At 48.4% G+C, this 13,250-nt stretch overlaps 1 protein-coding gene across 6 annotated transcripts in view; it reads right to left on the reverse strand.

The window, feature by feature from the left end:
- CHD6 (chromodomain helicase DNA binding protein 6) overlaps nucleotides 1-7,474 on the reverse strand; it is a 198,788-nt gene extending 191,314 nt beyond the window's left edge. For all 6 annotated transcript variants that reach the window (XM_004612489.2, XM_055140902.1, XM_055140897.1 and 3 more), the window contains exon 1: nucleotides 7,342-7,474. The gene's annotated coding sequence lies outside the window, so the exon portion shown is untranslated. The remainder of the gene's footprint in view (nucleotides 1-7,341) is intronic.
- Between the last annotated feature and the right edge of the window lie 5,776 nt (nucleotides 7,475-13,250).

Below are 13,250 nucleotides of genomic sequence, written 5' to 3' on the forward strand. Positions count from 1 at the left end.
ACAAAGACCTAGGTTTATTTCTCCCCAATCCATCCTGGATCAACACCTTTAAAAAAGACAATAGAGGGGCTGGAGCAATGGCACAGCAGGTAGGGTGTTTGCCTTGCAGCCGGCTGGCCGACCCCGGGTTCGATTCCCAGCATCCCATATGGTCCCCTGAGCACCGCCAGGAGTGATTCCTGAGTGCAGAGCCAGGAGTAACCCCTGTGCATCACCAGGTGTGACCCAAAAAGCAAAAAAAAAAAAAAAAGACAACAGAAAAAATGAATTACCAGTAATGGAAAGTTTTAAACAAGAACTACATCATAAACTTAACTCTCTTAAGAGTTTCAATTGACAAATCATTTCCCGCAAAAGTGCTATAAAAACATTCAAATGCTTCCTTTCATATTCTGTTTTCACAGAAAGACTTAGACAGGTAACTAATATGCAGAGATCTAATTCTGAGTAGCCCTTACTTTGAAGAGCTTACTATTAAAACAGTTAGCAATTATCTTTTTAGAGCTAGTTATTAATGATCTCTTTCATATCCTCTATCATCTCAATATATTTTTACAAGTCAACACAAAGCTGCTCATTTCTTTAAGCAGAACACCCCAGGCGCCTTAAAATGGTATCCGTTTTGCTTAGGCAGATGGACTAAAGGCGAGACCCCAGGCTCTAACAGTCTTGTAACTGCCCTCCTGCTTCCCATTCGAGTCCTAACCCTCACCAAGCTGCCCAGGGCATAGGCATGAAATAGTGTAACAAGTGTAACTACTAGGCACAAGCGATTTCTGAACATGCCCATGGCCTGGCTGCTACCTGAAAGGACTCCCCAAACAACGGCCAACAGATCCAGGCTGGCAGGATGTAAGACTTGCTATTGGGGTGTGGAGACAGGGGGAGAAGTCCCAACAAAATCAACTTAACAAGCAAAAGATTTTTTTTCACAACCAAAATAACTGGGTTGCTTTGGGTTTTTGGGGCTTTGGGTTATTTTTTTTGGGGGGGGGAATATGTCAATGCAATATCATGTTTGCATTTGAGTGGGAAGAGACGGACAGTTGGTTGCGTGGGGTGAAGTGAATAACGGGATTCCTGTGACCATCACAAAAAGCAATAAATTGGCTTCATATAATTATGTACCCATAAACAAAACTGGACAGCTATTATTATTGGGGAGCTTACAGACTATTCAAGACCCCCCTCCCAGGGCCCTAACTTCTGGAGCAAAAATCCTCAACCTACACAGGTAGGAATAAAGGGCAGTTAGGCCTTCTTTTAACCTGAAGTCTGACCTTTTATATAAAGACAATCTTAGAGTTTAAAAAAACAAACAAATAAAAAAAACTAAAACAAAACCCTTTGTCACATAATATACAGTATCTAAAATTAAAAATTTCTTGACAAAATACATTTATCCATAAAATTAGGTCAGTGAATGCATCGTATTAAGGATCTTTAATAACAGTGAAGCAAAACAGAAATCATTTACTTTTTAGGAAAAGTAAAATATGTACCTATCACTTATTCTTGTATCTGAAGTTACTAAGATTTTTTTACTTTCTGAATTTCCCTAAAATTTTCAAATACTGTTGTGTTGTTTAGGGGAAGATGGTTTTGTTTGCTTGTTTTCTAGGTTTTTGGGTGACGCTCATTTTAGGTTTTTGGCTCTGCACTCAGGACTCACTGCTGCTGGGACTAAGAACTACACGGGACACTGGGGACTGATGCTGGATTAGTCAAATTCAAGGCAAACAAACGCCCTATCGCTGTACTATCACTCCAGCCCCCAAGTTTGGGGGTCTTTTCCCGAAATATTGTACAATTTGACTTCCTTTTTGTTGTTCTGTTTTGTTCTGGGGGGGGCATACCTGGCAGTGCTAAGGGTAGACTCCTGGCTCTGTGCTCAGATACCACTCTTAGCTGGGCTCATTGAACCATATGGGATATTGGGGCCGAAATCCGGGTCAGGTGCGTACAGGGCAAGTGCCTTACCCGCTGTGCCATCAATCCAGTGCCTCAAATACTTCTAGTGTATTAAGTTCCTCGGAAATAATAGACAACAGCATGATGGAAATTCAACTCTGGGGGCTGGGGATGTGGCTCAGTAGCAGAGTGCAAGCCTTGAAGGTGTCAAGCCCTGGATTCAATCTCCAGCACTGCGCTTAAAAAAAATGGAACTAATGGAGTGATGCTGAAGATAGAACAGTGGAGAGACCTGCACTGTATGTGGAAGACCAGGGCTTGATACCCGAATCTCAGAGGGTCCCCTAATCCCACAGGAGTGACCCTGGCCACAGAACCAGGAAAGAGCCCTGAGTACTGCTGTATATAGCCCAAAAACAGTAAGGGGGGGGGGATGTCTGTAAGCTAAAAATCAAGTTTTATACATGCTGCAAGTTTTCAATTCTTCAGTATGACTATAAAGAAAAATCATCAATTAAAATTAAAATTCCTCAAAATAGAAGCTCTTTATGCCATATACATTTAGTAAAAGCTGACAACATAAAGAAAATATAGGGGGGCTGGAGCGATAGCACAGCGAGTAGGGCGTTTGCCTTGCACTCGGTCGACCCGGGTTCGATTCCCAGCATCCCATATGGTCCCCTGAGCACCGCCAGGAGTGATTTCTGAGTGCAGAGCCAGGAGTGACTCCTGTGCATCACCAGGTGTGACCCAAAAAGGGAAAAAAAAAAAAAAAGAATAAATATAGGATAAAGAATCATTACAAATTACACATCAAACAAACAAACAAACAAAAAAACCACAACCAGGAGGGCCAGGATGTGGCTGGTGCCTTGCATCCGTGAGACTCTGAGTTCCAAACACCTCCAGCAATGCCCAGGTTAGCCCACGTGGCACCCAAACACCACTGGGTACTGTCATGGCCCCAGCCCACCCACAGCACTGACAGCAGTGTGTCCCCACACCACCAAGAAAAATGACACATTATCACTGAATTTTAGGCCAATAGTTTAGTCCAGAAATGGAAACAGGGATGGAAATTTTAAAATAACTCCATTATACTACCTTCAGGACTTTTATGGAAGTAGCAGAATTTCTTATGACGGTATCGTCGCCTCCCCGAGACGGAGAGAAGGAAAGAACGCTGTGGCAAGGGCAAGGCCACGCAGCCTGTGTCCTCCGGGAGGGACGGCCATCACGCAGGCGGCTCTGCCTGACCGCCTGAGCTCTCTAGGAGGCCCTCCTGCACTCTGCAGGCAGCCGGGAAAGGACCCTCCCTGAGTTTCAGCTCCCTCCCTCACAGGAAAGAGGGCTTTACACGAAGATGTAAAGGTGGACACGTGTCTCAGCAGAGTGTCTTAGTGACCCCGTGCCACACCACTACAGCCACAGCACACATCGTCACAGCACGCTGCAGCTGTGTGTTTGACTAGGGGAGGGGCGTGGGGGAAGCCGAATACACAGAATACACACCGCACCCTGAAGGGCTGAGTCCTTGCAGCACGGGGAATCCATCGGGCCTCCCCCTCCTCCTGCCCCTCCTCCTTAGAGCAAGGGCTCCAGCCCTTTGACTTGCCTCCCCAGGGGGCCCACCCACCCTTGAGCTTTTTAAGAAATCCTTAGAGAAGGTGGTTGGTAAAACCCTCCAGATGATCTGAGTTCAAATCCTGCCTTGCCCTTACTCACTCAGAGGCCTTGAATAAATTACCCCACTTCTTTAAACTGTAGTCCAGCCTCCTGAAGTGGCTATAAAAACAGGCTTTTGTTTTTGTTTTTGTTTTTATCTCGGTGGCCCCAGCCTCTGACTGCGTGCGAGACACACACCAGGCATTCGTGCAGTCCTGGCTCTGCCTGCTTCCCTCACAAGCAAGTCCCATTTACTGCAAACAAAAAAATGTTCCCTAGGGAACAGATATCTAAGCCCGAGCTATTACTTTATGTACTTCAAAGAGTTTTTCAATGTAATAACCTGGTACAGAACACAGGCAGTTCCAGGGAAGTCACAGATTTTCACCTGAATTAAACTAAATGGTTTGCATTAAGGGTAGAATTTAAAAAAAAAAATACTGCATATTAACTAAAAATAAGACTATTTCAAACCTTGCTATACTCAGGAGGGACTGGAGGAAAAGAAGGAAAGGAAAAGTCTTCCTGGTTGGTTTAGATATTATCACTGTCCCAGTTACCAGGACTGTCTTATGAGATCTTATGGCAGGTACCAAACCAAAATTCCATGGGCTGTTTAAAAGGGTTCCAAGGGACTAGAGAGAGTACAGAGAATAAGGTGTTTACCTCGCACATGGTGAACCCAGGTTCAATGCCAGCACCCTATGGGATCCCCCCAGTCCAAGATCATCAGGGGAATGATCCCTGAGCACAGCCAGGTGTGGCCCCAAAACAAACAACCAAGGGTTCAGGACCCGTGAGGTCCAGGAGTGCAGACAGAGGGTCACTTCACCGCCAAGTCTTTCCATGAAAGGTGAAAAGCAGAGACACCTACAGGGAGAATCAAACAAGCCTGGGGCTGTGGACCCCTGGCTCAGGGTTGAGCAGGGGAAGGCAGAATTCCTCAGGGGCAAAGGCACACTTCCAAGAAAACCTGAAAAGTTCTTTGAAACTTCAGGGAATCCAGGAGCTCTCCAAGACACAGCCCCAGGGCCTGTTGTTTCGGAAAGGCAGTGAAACAATGACAAATCAGAACAAGTTTCTCCTTAGATAGGATTTGGCTTCTCCCGTTCCTTGGCATTTGGAAGTTATAAGAAAGTAAATCAATAAACACCAAGAGGGAAAAACACCCAAACACCCTCCCACAGATCGTGCAGAGAAGCAGCAAATTTGGCCATGGCTCTCCCTTTGCTTCCACGTCTTTCAATGTCCTGTGTGGTTTGTCTGAAGTCACACACCAATAATTTTAGAGACACCCCCCCCCCATTGTACTACTGAAAAAATGAAAAATAAAACTGACTGTAAAAACAGAAAATTTTAAGTTGTGATCAAAGTCTAAATATTGAAGACGGTTTTGGGTTTTGTTTTTTTGGCTTCGGGGGGGTCACACAGGGTTCCTCAGGGGTTACTCTTGGCTCTACACACAGGAATTACTCCTGGCAGTACTGGAGGGGGGAGTGGGGAAGAGGGGATGCCAGGGAGCAAATCCAGGTCAGCCCCGTGCAAGGCAAATGCCCTACCTGCTGCTCTATCACTTCGGCCCTAAATACCGAAAAAGTCTGCAGTGCTTTAACAAGAAGAAAGCCCACCGTAAAAAGGATAGAAATAGCTGCAGTAAAAAAAGACTGGTGATGCGCTATCAGCCGGCTGAGAAACAACTCAAGATAGACCTGGGCTCTGCACCGCCAGACTACTATCAGCATCTCTTGTCTGGTTACTCTAACTTTGCCCCAGAGCAAAGTTAGCCAAAACAAATTACAAGACTAGCTCTAAATAGTTCATTAATCAAATTTCCCTCCGGCGTGGGTTTTTTGTTTGGGGGGCCACAGCCGGGGTGCTTAGGGTTTACTTCTGGTGCTGCACCCAGGGAAACCATATGTGGTGCCAAGGATCGAACTGGGGTGGTCTGCATGCAAGGCAGGTGCCCTACCTGCTGTACCGTCAGGGCTCCAGCCTCTCAAGAAAAAAAAAAAAAAAAAGTTTTAATTCATCCAAATTCATCATTTGGGAAATCTTCCCAAGAACAGGAAAAACTTCTAGATTTAATCATTTTCCCAAGCTTGAACAGCTTATACTAAACCACCTGCTGTGTCTGGCATAAACCACGTTACTGAATATTTGTGCCTAATCATTTTATTACACACAGATCCCAAACCTTTCTACCGCCAGGGTCACAAAGTTCACAAAAACTATCTCCTTCATGTAGCCAACCTAATCTTACAATTTGGCCTGCCTCACGGTCAACTGGTCGGGATATCGCTGCCAGTAAGGAAAAGAGCCACAGGGAGCTTTAGGAGTATGGCACTAGGGTCTTCCTAAGAGTCACAATCAGACTCCCCCAAAAAAGTAGGACGAAATGTAAGGCCTCCTGGGATGGCATTCCTGTTAACCATTTGAGAAATAGCAGACGTCTCGGGCAATACGGCTGGCCCTCTGAAAAATTGCCTAACATTTTACATGTGCGTTTTCTGTTCCCAGATCTGATACATTAGAAACGACGAGTCGGTTTTTATTGTGGTTATTTTTTTGGGGGGGTGAGGGGGGGCAAGATGAACATGGCGCACACACAAAGCTCAAAGATGCCCAGAAGATGCCAAAGATTCATTAGAAACCGTGGCCAGATCACAGATGCTTCATAAACCCTAATTTGGAGAACAAGGGCCTCCAAGTTCAAAATTGAATTTATACTGCCTTATTAGATCGCGCAATGCCGCAACTGCATGCACATCCGTCATAACTGAAAACTAGGAATACTTTATGTACACAAATAAGTGCCGGCTTATGTATTTTTAATTGGATCAAATAAAACCCAAGCTGCAAACAAACTCAAATTTCAATTACCTCCCTAGTGAGGGGATTTCCTGATAGCGTCTTTAAAAAAAAAAAAAAAAACCCAAAAAAAAAAAAAACCGTAGCTGCCAAGCCTCTGCACATTTGACAAGACCGGCCCCTGGAAACTGAGGATCCACAGACTCCGTTACTTCTCAACAGCGCAGGAAATCAGTACCCCGAGGTTTTCTCTCGCTCTCTCTTTTCCCCCCTTCCAACTCAAATATGCAATCCAAATAACGCACAAAACTTGGCGGTGGGGTTGCTGGCCACCTCCGGGGTTGCAATTTTCGGGGCGAGTGCGCGCTAGTGCGTAAGAAGGGGGGCGGAGGAGGCGCGCGCTCCGAGGACGCGCCGGGGCCCCCCGCCCCCTCCCGGAGCAGCAGCCTGGCACCAGCCCACCCTCCTCCACCCCTGCAAACAGACGCAGGACGCCAATCGAGCAACTTCTCCGCGGGGGCGGCGGGGCGAACAGCGGTCACGCGAGCCCCCGCGCGCCGCAGAAGGGCCAGGGGGGTCCCTTGCCCCGGGGAGGGGGGGGCTGCCGCGCGCCCCGCCCCCAGCCCTCCTGGCCCAGGACCGGGGGCTGCCCGCACCCGCGGCCCGCAGCGGCGCACTCCCAAGGACGGCCGCCCGGACCGAGCGCGGCCTCGGCGGGAGCGGGGCGCGGCGGAGGCCGGACCCAGCGTCAGGCCTCAGGCCGCCGCCTGTGCTCCGCCAGGCCGCCAGCCCGCTCGGACCCCGGCGCAGCCGGGCCTCGGCGCCGCCGCAGCCCCTCATCCCGGCTCCATTCATAGGGGCGCCCAGCCCGGCCGGCGGGGCGGGGCCAGCGACCCGCGGACAGGGCAGGCCCGCCGAGGCCGGGAAGGAAAATAAAAAGTTAAGAGAAGAACTTACCTAAAATGGCTCCTGCAGCAGCCAAAATACAAACAGCTATTATTTGGTGAAGTTTAGCTCAGACACCCTGCAAGGACACCCTAACGCAGCTCGGGCCCGCCTTCCCGGCCACGCCATTGGGCCCCGCCGGCCCAAAACACAGACTCATTGGCAAGCCGGGCCGCCGCTCAGGCAGAAGCCCATTTCAAGCTTGCTTGCAGAAGCGAGTGATGGGCTCGCTCCATTGTGCTCGTATTTGCATGGATGTGATCGCGGCTCTGATTGGCCGCAGCCGGGCACGTCCCGCCCCCCTGCCTCGCGCCCCCCGCCTAGGAGACGCCGAGGCGCGCGGCCCCGCCCCCTGGGACAGAGCTCCGGGCCACGGGGGCGGGGCGGGGCCGGGGTCCTGCGGGCCGAGGGGGCGGGGCGGGGTCCCGCACGCCGCAGACCGCAGGCTGGGGGCGGGGACCGGGAGCGCGCGGACCGGACGGGGCCGGGGGTTGGGGGGCGGGGGGGGCAGCGACTGGGCCTGCAGGTGGTGGTCTCCCAGGTAGCGGGGCTGGCCTTCTGCAAGACCCGGGGCTGGCGTTCCCCAGAGTGCGAAAAGACGTGGCTGGGGGTCTCGCGTTCGCAAAGATTTGTTTTCCTCCAAGGCGAGGTTCGGTGGACAGATGCGGGAAACGGAGAGGGTCCCGCAGGTCGGGAAGAGATGCCAAGAAGCCTTAGCGGAGAGCCAAGAAACCCCCACGCTTTTTCTCCAGCCGCATCTCCAGCTGCCCCTCCTGGCTCCCTGCACTGGACAGGCTGCTTCCCAGGACCCTTGCGCGCCCTGGGAGTTCTCAGCCCCAAGGATCCTGCAGCGCATAGGATATCCCTCCGAAAAATAATCAGGTGTTGAGCTCTTGGTGTGTTGATGTTCAGTCAGGCCTCTCTCCCCCCACCTCCGTGGTAGCATCCTCAAGGACATGCCCGGGCATGGCAGAGATTCATCTCATTGTTTAGCAATCTTTAACTCGTTCGTTAGTAACTAATTTTTGAGTGCCCACCAAGTACCAGGCATTGATCTGAGGCAGGGGAGACGATGGTCAGTAGGACAAAGGCCTGTGTCCTGTGAAAGAGGCCTGCTACGGGAAAGACAATAAACACAGGAGCAGGTTGGGACAAATATTACCAAGAAAATAGATGGAGACTAGAAGGGAGGAAGTATGCCCTGCCTGGCTGAATACTTCCTAGGATTGATCCTCACCCTGAACTAGCAGTCACCTGCCTCTCTTACCCACTGTCTGCACCCGGTGCGGTGTTTCTTGAGCTCCTAGTAAAAAACTGATTGGATTGTAACATAGTAGCTACACTTGCCTCAGAGTGGAATGCTCTGACACCTGAGGGTTCCAAGAGCAGTTTTATGGAAGAGCAGGTTTATTGAAGACAAACACGGTTTCAGTTGGACAGGGTTCCAGTAATGATTTAACAGAGGCACCAGAAAGGGGTATTTTAAAAAAAAAATAACAACCACAGGGGTCAGTTTTATTATTTAGTATTTATTAGGAGTAGGGCTGGAGCAATAACACAGAGGATAGGGCGTTTGCCTTGCATGCAGCGAACCTGGGTTCGATTCCTCTGTGCCTCTCGGAGAGCCCGACAAGCTACCAAGAGTATCCCACCCGCACAGCAGAGCCTGGCAAACTACCCATGGTGTATTTGACATGCCAAAAACAGTAACAACAAGTCTCACCATGGAGATAGTACTGGTGCCCACTCGAGCAAATCGATGAGCAATGGGGCTGAGAGTGACAGTGATATTAGGAGTGGGGTATTTGCATACTCAGCGGTGCTAGGGGATTACTCCTTGGTGTGTCTGGGATGCTAGGGATGGAACTTGTTGGGTCAGCTGTATGCAAGGCCAGCAAATACCTTGACACCATGCTGTTTCTCCCCTGGAGAGAAACTATTTTTGCTTCTTTAAAACCCCTGTGATCCTATGGTTTTCAGTCTGTAGCCCAAACTGCTGAGAAGCTCTTGAGTTCTTAACAGATGTAAGAGATTTCTTGGGTCCCAAATGCAGGCCTTTGCCACCTGCCTGCCTCACCTGTGCCTTGCGCTCCTCTAACCGAAGCCCGAAAGGGATGCCTGAAGTGCCTTTGTTCCTGAAACAAACATTTCTAAAGCACCAGTTAGGTTCCAGGGATTGGTCTCGCTACAAGAGATGCAGCTGGGATCTTGTGGAGGACACGGCCTCAGAGACTTCTAGTCCTGTGAAGCTGCTGGCAAGCTAGTTGGCAGAGAGCTGCCTTCCCCCGCTCTGCTTCACAGGGGTATTAACTTGCCATCTTGAACCAGCTGCTTTAGGGGCTGAGGCTGGACCAGGCACCTGGAGCCTAAAACTCTCAGCCTGAGCTCCTGGGGCTCAGATCAAGGCACTTTTGTTTCTGGAAAGGGCCTGGGAGCGAGGCTATATCGAAGACAGCCCTGATGACTCTAATTATGAGTGTCAAGGAGCTTTCCCTTCGCACAACCGAGTCTCTCCCACAGAAAAAGAAATAAGGAAGGAGGTGGCGAAGGAAGGGGGAGTCCAGATAGAGAGGCCTGCTTATGCCAAGTCACAGAAGCAAGAAGCAGCCTTGGGAGGTAGGAAGGCAGGAGGGAGGAAAGAATAGACTGTCAGCAATTCCTGTTCTTCGGGGGGGGGTCATATTCGTAAGTGCTGGAGGGGACAGACATGGCCCAGCAGTGCTCAGGGGCCGTGAGAGCTATACCCAGCACTGCTGATGGTGGTATGTAGCACTTGGAGCAAATCAAGAGCCTTGCACACGCTAGGCATGTTGCTCTCCCACCCACTGTCACTGTCACTGTCATCCCGTTGCTCATCGATTTGCTCGAGTGGGCACCAGTAACGTCTCCATCGTGAGACTTGTTGTTACTGTTTTTGGCATATCGAATACACCACGGGTAACTTGCCCGGAGAAGACAATAGACCAGGGTGTGGACAGACAGTCCAGCAGGCAGGGCACTTATCTTGTATGCAGCCAACCCAGGATTGATCCCCAGCACCCCACAGGGAATCCCAACAAAGTCTTGAGCACAGTCAGGAATAAGCCATGGGCACCACTGGGTGTGGCCCCAAAACCATAATATAGTATGTATGAAGTTAAAAAACAGAAACATAAATGTTATGTCACTAAACAAACAAAACAAAGATAAGTACTGATTGATTCACAAGTGAGTAGTATGAATAACAAGAAGGCAGCAGATTGACCTTTAGAGTCAAATCTCCAGAACTGAATGGGGTTAGTGGAAGCTGATCCTTAAGACACTTTCCTGGTGTCTAGGGATGTGAGGGGAAGCACTGGAGGAGACATAAAAGCTGAGTGGCTTTTAGCTGTACCCCTTCATGGACCTGTCTTAGCCTGGGTTCTCCAGAACGCAGAGCCTGGCTCTCTAAGTCAGAAGGGAAGGCAAAAGGAGTAAGGGAGAGAGGAAGGAAGGGCCAATAAATACCAGAAGGGTTATTTCACCTTTGCTAAGTGGGACTCATTTCTCCTCAAGAGATTATATGTTGAGAAGCTACATAAACTCTAAGCTGGAAGGAAAAGGGGGGAAATTTATTAACTCTTCTTGTATTGGCTGAAATTTCATTCCAATTATTCACACACTGATGCCAGTAGAGTTAGGTCCCAACACTCAGTATCAAGAAGCATGCAGAAGGACCAAGAGGTACAGTCCTATCAGAGTGCTGCTTCCTGAAGTCAAATGTAGCCACAGAAGCTTCTGGAACAAGAGGTGGTTGACACAAGAGGTTCTCAAGATCTGATACCCAGAGGCTACAAGTAATGCACATTTGTTTAGTACTATATGGTAGGTATTTATTCATAAAGGGCGCCAGAAGAGCACTCCTTAGCAGCTCAGAAGGACTTTCACTGGTTCTGGAACTTTCTGATAACATTGTAAATAGGAATTTCATGCTGTCTTCCTGTCGATATTTATTTGTTTTTAGTTTTCTTTTTTTTTTTTATTAGACAGTAAGCTTCTTCACTGTTCTTTATGTACCCATTTATTTTATCAGACTATGTTATCAAACCATTTCCTTTTCCTCCTAGGTTCACAGCAAAACTATGTTTCTCAGTAATCAGGTAGGTCCAAGTGACTGAGCCCTAAAAACGGAATCTAGAGGGCAGTGATTGATAGATACATACCACTGCTAGACAACCGCTATGACTTTTTATGTGTTTATCTTGGTCTTTTCCTCATCAGCCAGCCAGTTGTAAAAATATCCTATGTAGAGCTTAGTGTCCTCAGAAACTGACAGTGGAATCAGCCTGGGTCCCTGATCCCTTGTGCTTACCTACACTGGGCAATGCTATGAGGAGAAATAAATTGTCATTGTGTCAAATCCCTGAAACATGAAGGATGACTGTTTCAGCCATTAGCGCACTCCGACTAATATAGCATTTGTCTAACTTCGCTGAATTCTTTGCCCCTCAGGGCAGGCATCATGTTTATTTGGCTCTATAACTCCAGTGCTTGTGCAATGCCTGACACATAGTAGGAATTGCTCAAACTATGAATGGGTGTGAATGAGTTCATACCTAAGCTTAGTCTTAAAGGATAAGAGGTAGCATGCCAAGCAAGGTGGCAGTTAGGAAATGTCTAATGTTGAATGTGTGTAGACTAGTGAAACCAGGGAGAAGATATTCGAGTCTTAGTAGTAAAAAACAAGTCTCACAACGGAGACATTACTGGTGCCTGCTCGAGCAAATCAATGAGCAATGGGATGACAGTGACAGTGACAGCAGTAAAAATGGTTCATGATCTGAGAGAGATGGCCAGCATAAGGTTAGAAAAAAAGGCAAGGACCAGATCACATGTCTTACTCATTCCCTGAAGGAGTTTGAATTTCATCTACAGGAACCATTTAGGGCACTTAAATAGGAATATGACATCATTAGGTTTAAGAAATAATTCTCAGGGCCAGAGTGATAGCACAGTAGGTAGGGTGTTTGCTTGCATGTGGCCAACCCGGGTTTGATCCCCGGCATTCCATATGGTCCCCTGAGCAGCACCAGGAGTAATTCCTGAGTGCAGAACCAGGAGTAAGCCCTGAGCATCACCAGGTGTGACCTAAAGAGCCAACGGGGAGGGAAAAAAAGGGGGGAAAAGAAAGAGTTTTCTAGGGGCTGTGAGATACTATAGTGAGTAGGACACATGCCTTGCATGCAGCGAATCCAGATTCGATCTCTGGAACCCCAGATGATTCCCCTGCACCGCCAAAAGTGATCCCTAAGTGCAGAGCCAGGAGTAAGCCCTGAACATGGCTGGTGGTAGCCCCCAAACAAAATAAAACTAAAAGAAGCTCACTAGTAGTGGAGAAGGGTGGATTAAATAAAGGGTGAGGCAAAAATTAGACCTTTGAAAACAACATTGTCCTTGGCCCCAAGTTATTTCTTCTTCATTAAAGAGGTTTGAGGATTAGTTGATTTAGGAAGTTGTGCTCTAGCCTTTCTCATTGCTTTATTAGCATATGTAAAACTCTGAGAATTCTTGCACTAATAGATGTTAAACTTGTTTTGGTTTTGGGTTTTTTGCCACACTTGCAGGGAGATAAGCCCCATCTCAGAACGTGTAGGTCACTTTTGGTGCTGGGGAATATGCAGTGCCCGGGATTGAACCTGCATGCAAAAGTTGTGCTCTAGGGGCTGGAGAAATAGTATAGCGGATAGGGCACTTGCCTTGCATGCATCCTACCAGTTCCATCCCTAGCATCCCATAAGGTCCCCTGAGCATCACCAGGAGTAATTCCTGAGCAGTGCCAGGTGTGGCCCCAAAACAAAATAAAACATGTGATCTCGGCCTGTTTAGCTGAGTTTCCAGTTCTGTTAAGCTTTTAAATGATAGTTCTCAAAATTATTTGACCCCAGAACCATCTTTTTTACTTA

This window comes from Sorex araneus, chromosome 5 (assembly GCF_027595985.1).
Source record: "Sorex araneus isolate mSorAra2 chromosome 5, mSorAra2.pri, whole genome shotgun sequence".
In the NCBI taxonomy this organism is placed as follows: Eukaryota; Metazoa; Chordata; class Mammalia; order Eulipotyphla; family Soricidae; genus Sorex; species Sorex araneus.